Here is a 6,633-nt window from a genome sequence, read left to right as displayed (position 1 = left end):
ATATTTCTAGTTAACATTACAAATGGACCAATATTTATGTTAATTAATATGTGTTAATTAAAATTTAATCAATTTTTAATTAAAATTTTAATTATTCTCTAATAAAAATTGATTTAAAATTTAATTAATTTATAAATAATATCTTTAATTAACATTTTATACATCTATTTAAAATTTTACTTTAATTTATTGATAATTTATTATTTGAAATATAATAATAGTGTTTTTAGATTGTATCATAGGGGCATTACTATCTAAAAGCTAAACTAGTAAAGACAATTTAGTTCAAAAATAAAATTTTCATGAAAAGAGGTGGAAATAGGATATGCATGTTTTATGGTGATCTTTTCATTCCCAGAAGTGTAAACATCTCTACTGCATGAAATCCTCATACTTGGACAATAATGGAAATGAAATGTCCTCAAAAAAGTGGAGGCTACCATATTATGTACATATAATGGTTAAAATTGGTCGTCAAAACGAGATAAATTTCTAGATTTTCATTACAAGAGATGTTATTATTTTTCTTTAATAGGCTGCTATTCTAAATAAAAAAAGTTATTATAGATTGTTAAAAATTGATACGAATTGTTGGCCACAACCTAAGAGTTTAGGGGTGCTTGGTTTGTAACATTGAAAATATTTTATGAAATGACATTCTCGACAATCTCATTTTTATGAATATGATGTCTGGCTCATTGAAATATTTTTTGTATAATTCATATTGTAAGATTATTAGAACTTATGCAAGATTCTCATGTGAATGTTTGGTTCAACATGAGAATCTTAATAGATATTTAAGAAAATTATCATTATATCCTTGACAGGTGTGCAACTAATATATAACAACACTTATGTTTTTCGATACAAAAACCTATTAGGAATATGTACTAGTTTTTAGGGGATAAACCTCTAGCATAGGCAACAAACCACTGTACCATCTATGAGAAGATCACTCGAGGTTTTCAAGGGTGAACCTTGGACAAAGACAACAAACTGTTATACATAGGTGAGAAAACCACTATAGTTTTCGAGGGGTGAACCTCTAACAGGAGCAACGAACAACTGTGTCATTGTGAGAAAATTACTCTTAAGGTTTTGAGAAAATAAAGCAATCACATGGACAACGAACCGTTGTTCCATTAGTTAGAAAACTACTCCATGTTTTTGAAAGGTGAACCTTTAACATGGGCAACGAACCATTGTGTCATTTGTGAGAAAACCACTCTAGGTTTTCATGAGGATAAACCTTTGGCATGAGCAATGAACCACTATATCATCGGTAAGAAAACCACTCTAGGTTTTCAGGGGTAAACCTCTAGCTTGGACAACAAACCATTGTACCATTAGTAAAAAACCACTATAGGTTTTCAAGCATTGAATCTTTGACATGGGCAACGAACTGCTATGTCAACAACAACAACAACAACAACAACAACAAAACCAAGCCTTAGTCCCACTAAGTGGGGTCGGCTATATGAATCATTTTCTGCTAATTTATGCGATCATGGATAATTTCTTTTGATAAATTCAAGGATATTAAATCCTTACTTACAATTTCCTCTCAAGTTATTTTAGGTCTACCCCTACCCTTTCTACTACCCCCCACAGTAACTAAGTCACTCTTCCTCATAGGTGCACTATAAGGCCTACTTTGCAAGTGTCCATATCATCTGAGTCGTCCCTCCCTTATCTTATCTTCTATAGGAGTTACACCTAACTTACCACGAATATGTTCATTCCTTAATTTATCTTTCAATGTTATACCACTCATCCATCTAAGCATTCTCATCTCGGCAACTTTTACTTTTTGGATATTGTGTTTCTTCATCGCCCAACATTCCGATCCATATAGTATAGCTGGTCTTATAGCTATCCTATAAAATTTCTCTCTTAATTTTAAGGGTATTCTACGATTACATAGCACACTTGAAGCACTTCTTCATTTTAACCATCCCGCTTTAACTCTATGCATTACATTATTTTTAATTTCTCTTTTAGCTTGCATAACAGATCCAAGGTATCGAAATCTACAAGTGTAACGCCCCGAACCCTTAAAGTAAAATCCTTGATAATCCATAATTAACATAACATACGCAGCGAAAAACATAAACAAAATCTCCATATAACACAATACCAGAGTTTACTAATTTCTATTTATAATCCAAAGTATCCATTCAACACCTGCATCCCCATATATACATACATTTCCAAAAGCATTTCAGTATTTTCACAACCATTCTGTTCTCAACAGGCTTAAAACATAAAAACTTAAAACATAAATATTTACATTCCCCCAAAGTGTTTTGAAAATATACCCTTTCTCTTTAAGTCCCTCAAAATGCTAAATACCCTCGAGCTCCCTAGGCTCGACCTCGAGGATGTCCTGAAAAAGAAATAATCATATTTGAGTGAGACACATCTCAGTAAGGGAAGAAATATACATATTAAAACAGTGTGTGGCCAATATGAGATAGATAGATATCATTTTTATTTCATTTGCAAATCATCATATAACATTGAAATCGTATTTGAACCTAAACAATCACATGCAAATATTTAACCCACTAGATTACCCAAGGATAGGGGTGATTACCCGCCCATACAAGTAGCACCTCTCTACTTTGATACTTAGGTAACCCTAAGGTCACAATTAAAACATATCAGAGCATTCACCTTACTCAGTAAGCCCTCAAGTGGTAGATTAGTCCCGTACTCACACAATTCAACAATAGTTTACCGACAAAGGCCCTAAGGATAGGGAATCCTACCCGCCCATACAAGTAGGTTCCCTCTGCCCTAGTATGTTATGCAGCTACTGCCACATCTGAAGCTACTAGTGCACTCGCCTTACTCAGCAAGCCCTCAGGCGAAGTGTATGTCTCCTCCAATCGTAACATGTTCTACGTACATACATACTTCTATTATCATAATACATCATTATGTTCTGTCATTATACATTCATGCACATTAATTCTTGTTCATAAGTTAACTTTGCATTTCGTTTCACTTTAAGTGGCTCTTTTCCATTTACATCATTTACCTTTGTCATTTCATTTCATTGCCATTTCATCGTTATTTCATTGCATAACATTTCATTTCATTACTTCGTACTACAGCTGGTCTTTAGCCATCATCAGTTAGTCTACGTAGAAACGTGCTAGATCTGCTAACACAACTCCTTTTAGATGTCATCAGTTAGTCTACACAGAAGTGTGCTAGATCTGCTAACATGGCTGTCTTTCAGCTGTCTTACATTTACATGGTTGCATTTAACATACACAGGCAACATTGTCCATATCATATTTTATTCTCATTGTTTTACTTACTTAGCCTGCATCTCATACATTTAATATATAATTTACACAAATTCTCTTGCCACCCAATTAGCAGTAAAATTCATACATATTTCTCATAAAATAAGTCAACCCACATTTAACATTTACATGGACAAAATACACTTCATTTCTTACATAATTCCTTAGAAAATTCATTTCACTTTCGTTTGTTTACTTTCACACATACATAACTATATCGACAATCCTAAGCTCAGAAAACATAAATTTCATGGCTGGCATTTTAAACCCACATAAAAAACATATATACTTAAATAACACAAGTTTATTTTTAATTCATGAAAAACCTGATTTAATGTATAAATTTCTCCCTTACCAGAATTCTCGAACTACACCGACAGGGACTCCGGAAAAATACCTGCAGCTCTCACCCGGATCCTGAATAAAAATTCTAGTTCCATGTAATTAATCTCGAATAAAATATTATTTTAATATTTTCTAAGCTCATAAATTCTAAATAAATAAATATACCCTTAAATATAGTCAAATTACTAAATTTTCCAAATTAATTAATTCATTTCCCTAAAATACTACCCATCTAGCCTTCCTAGGCTTCACACACCTCAAATTAACATTTAAACTAATATTTAATACTCCCACTTAATTTTCTAAATTATGCCTGCGGGACCCAAAATTACACCCGCGGCGTTTACCCGAACCCTGATTCAAAAACCTTAATTCCATTTAAATTATTTCTAAATAACGTACTATTTAAATATTTTCTAGGGTCATAATTTTCAATTTACAGTTATACCCGCATATTTAATTAATTTGCCAAAATTTTTAAATCCCACTCTCGCTTTGGAGTAGGGTTTAGAAAATCCCAATTGAAAAATTACATACGCCAAAATGACGACAACGATGACGACTAGGACCACATGGTGGTACTCGTTCGCCGATTTAACAGCAAATTTAAAGTAAAATTGAGAAAATGGGAAAAAATTACCTTTTCCTAGGAGCAGTGCTTAAGTCGTTCCCACAATCAATCTGCTCCAGTAAAAATGTCGGCAGCGGAACCAGGAATCCAACGGCACTTTCCGTTTCCCGATCTGCTGCAAATTTATCGAGAAATTGAGAGAGACAGAGACGGAGCCGGAGGTGGCTGCGGCTGGCGCAGGAATTTTGCAGAGGGTGGGGGGGTGTGCTGCTTCTGATTTCTTCTTCTTTCTTTTTCTTTCTTTCTTCTCTTCTTATCTTCAGATTACTTTATATATATATATATATTACTTTAACTTATATATATACATATATTAACTTACTTATATATATATATATATATATATAATTTTAATTATTATTATTATTTTAAATCCAACGCAATAATATTTAATTTAACAACTAATAATTTAGTTGCTTAATTTAATTTAATTTTTTTTTTTTAAATTTTTTTCTCACGTCATTCCTTTTATTTATTTATTTGTTATTTTATTTATTTTAATCCTTTTAAATTTTCGGGTCTTTACAACAAGTGCTATTTATTTCTTTATCATCAAGTTTAACTTTGTCTCCAATATTCTTCTTATCATTACTAAAATTACATTTCATATATTCTGTTTTATTTCTACTTATCCTAATACCTTTAGATTCCAAAGCTTCTCTCCATAATTCTAACTCAGCCTCTACTCCGTCCCTAGTTTCATTAATTAATACAATATCATCTGCAAACAACATACACCATGGAACCTCATTTTGAATACTCTTAGTCAATTGGTCCATCACTAAAGCAAAAAGATAAGGACTCAAAGTGGATCCTTGATGTACACCAATGGCAATTGGAAATTCTCTAGTTTCTCCATCTATAGTCCTTACACTAATCATTACTCCATCATACATATCCTTAATGATATCGGTATACCTACAACATACCCTTTTTTTCTAAAACCTAACATAGAATTTCCCTAGGTATCCTATCATATGCTTTCTCAAGGTCAATAAATATCATATGCAAGTCCCTCTTCTTTTTCCTAAACTTTTCCATTAATCTTCTTAAAAGATAAATAGCTTCTGTGGTAAATCTCCCAGGCATAAAACCAAATTGATTTTCTGAGATCTTCGTTTCTAACCTTAATCTTTGTTCAACTACCCTTTCCCATAGTTTCATCATATGACTCATAAGTTTAATTCCACAATAGTTATTACAATTTTGAATATCTCCTTTATTTTTGTATATAGGTATTAAAGTGTTTTTCCTCCATTCATCCGACATTTTCTTAGTTTTTACAATTGTATTAAATAAATTAGTTAACCATATAATTCCATTATCACCCAAGCATTTCCAAACTTCAATTGAGATGTTATTTGGTCCCATAGATTTCCCATTTTTCATCTTTTTTAGTGCCAACTTAACTTTGTTAACTCTAATTTTGCGATTAAATCTTATATTTTTTTGTCTTTTCCTCATTTGACAATTTTAAGTTTAAGCCTTCTATTTGGTTTTCCATTATCACCCAAGCATTTCCAAACTTCAATTGAGATGTTATTTGGTCCCATAGATTTCCCATTTTTCATCTTTTTTAGTGCAAACTTAACTTTGTTAACTCTAATTTTGCGATTAAATCTTATATTTTTTTGTCTTTTCCTCATTTGACAATTTTAAGTTTAAGCCTTCTATTTGGTTTTCGTTAAACAACTTACTAAAGTAACTTCGCCATCTTTCTTTAATATCTTCGTCCTTAACCAAGACAATATCATCCTCACTTTTTATACATTTTACATTTCTTAAGTTCTTGCTCTTCCTTTCTCTAACTTTAGCAAGTTTAAATATATCTCTTTTCCCTTCTTTTATACCTAATCTATCATACAAACTATTAAATGATCTATATTTAACTTCACTAACGGCCTTTTTTGTATCTTTTCTTGCTTCCTTGTATTTTTCAAAGTTATCTCTGTTTCTACATTTTTGCCATGTTTTATACCAAATTCTTTTTATCTTTATGATTTTTTGTACATTTTTATCCCACCACCAACTCTCTTTGCTATTCGAGAATCTTCCCCTTGATTCACCTAAAATCTCTTTTGCTATCTTTTTAATAGAGCTAGCTAATCTATTCCAAAAAGTATTTGTATCTATCCCATCCTCTAAGGTCCAATCCCCATCTTTGATAATTTTATCTTTAAATTTTATTATATTTTCTCCTTTTAGGTCCCACCATCTAGTTCTCCTAGACTGGTTTATTTGATCCTTTTTCTTCCATTTTTTAATACGTATATCTAACACTAAGACTCTATGTTGTGTGGTTGGGCTTTCACCTGGAATAACTTTACAATCCTTGCATGA

This window comes from Malania oleifera, chromosome 7, assembly GCF_029873635.1.
Source record: "Malania oleifera isolate guangnan ecotype guangnan chromosome 7, ASM2987363v1, whole genome shotgun sequence".
NCBI classification, from domain to species: domain Eukaryota; kingdom Viridiplantae; phylum Streptophyta; class Magnoliopsida; order Santalales; family Ximeniaceae; genus Malania; species Malania oleifera.
The sequence above is the reverse complement of the archived record's forward strand: the minus strand, read 5'-3'. Positions refer to the sequence as shown.